General features: G+C 41.1%; 1 protein-coding gene across 2 annotated transcripts in view; it reads right to left on the bottom strand.

Moving 5' to 3' along the window:
* Positions 1 to 655, bottom strand: part of BRINP3 (bone morphogenetic protein/retinoic acid inducible neural-specific 3) — a 497,054-nt gene that overhangs the window by 260,607 nt on the left and 235,792 nt on the right. The window lies entirely within an intron of this gene.

Raw genomic sequence — 655 nt, forward strand, 5'->3', positions numbered from 1 at the left:
CAGAGAAATGCAAATCAAAACCACTATGAGGTACCATCTCACACCAGTCAGAATGGCTGCTATCCAAAAGTCTACAAATAATAAATGCTGGAGAGGGTGTGGAGAAAAGGGAACCCTCTTACACTGTTGGTGGGAATGCAAACTAGTACAGCCACTATGGAGAACAGTGTGGAGATTCCTTAAAAAACTGGAAATAGAACTGCCTTATGATCCAGCAATCCCACTGCTGGGCATACACACTGAGGAAACCAGAAGGGAAAGAGACACGTGTACCCCAATGTTCATCGCAGCACTGTTTATAATAGCCAGGACATGGAAGCAACCTAGATGTCCATCAGCAGATGAATGGATAAGAAAGGAGTGGTACATATACACAATGGAGTATTACTCGGCCATTAAAAAGAATTCATTTGAATCAGTTCTAATGAGGTGGATTAAACTGGAGTCTATTATACAGAGTGAAGTAAGCCAGAAGGAAAAACACCAATACAGTATACTAGTGCATATATATGGAATTTAGAAAGATGATAACAATAACCCTGTGTACGAGACAGCAAAAGAGACACTGATGTATGGAACAGTCTTATGGACTCTGTGGGAGAGGGAGAGGGTGGGAAGATTTGGGAGAATGGCATTGAAACATGTAAAATATCAT

The sequence above is a fragment of the Bison bison genome, unplaced genomic scaffold, assembly GCF_000754665.1.
Source record: "Bison bison bison isolate TAMUID 2011002044 unplaced genomic scaffold, Bison_UMD1.0 scf7180017864325, whole genome shotgun sequence".
Classification (NCBI taxonomy): Eukaryota; Metazoa; Chordata; class Mammalia; order Artiodactyla; family Bovidae; genus Bison; species Bison bison.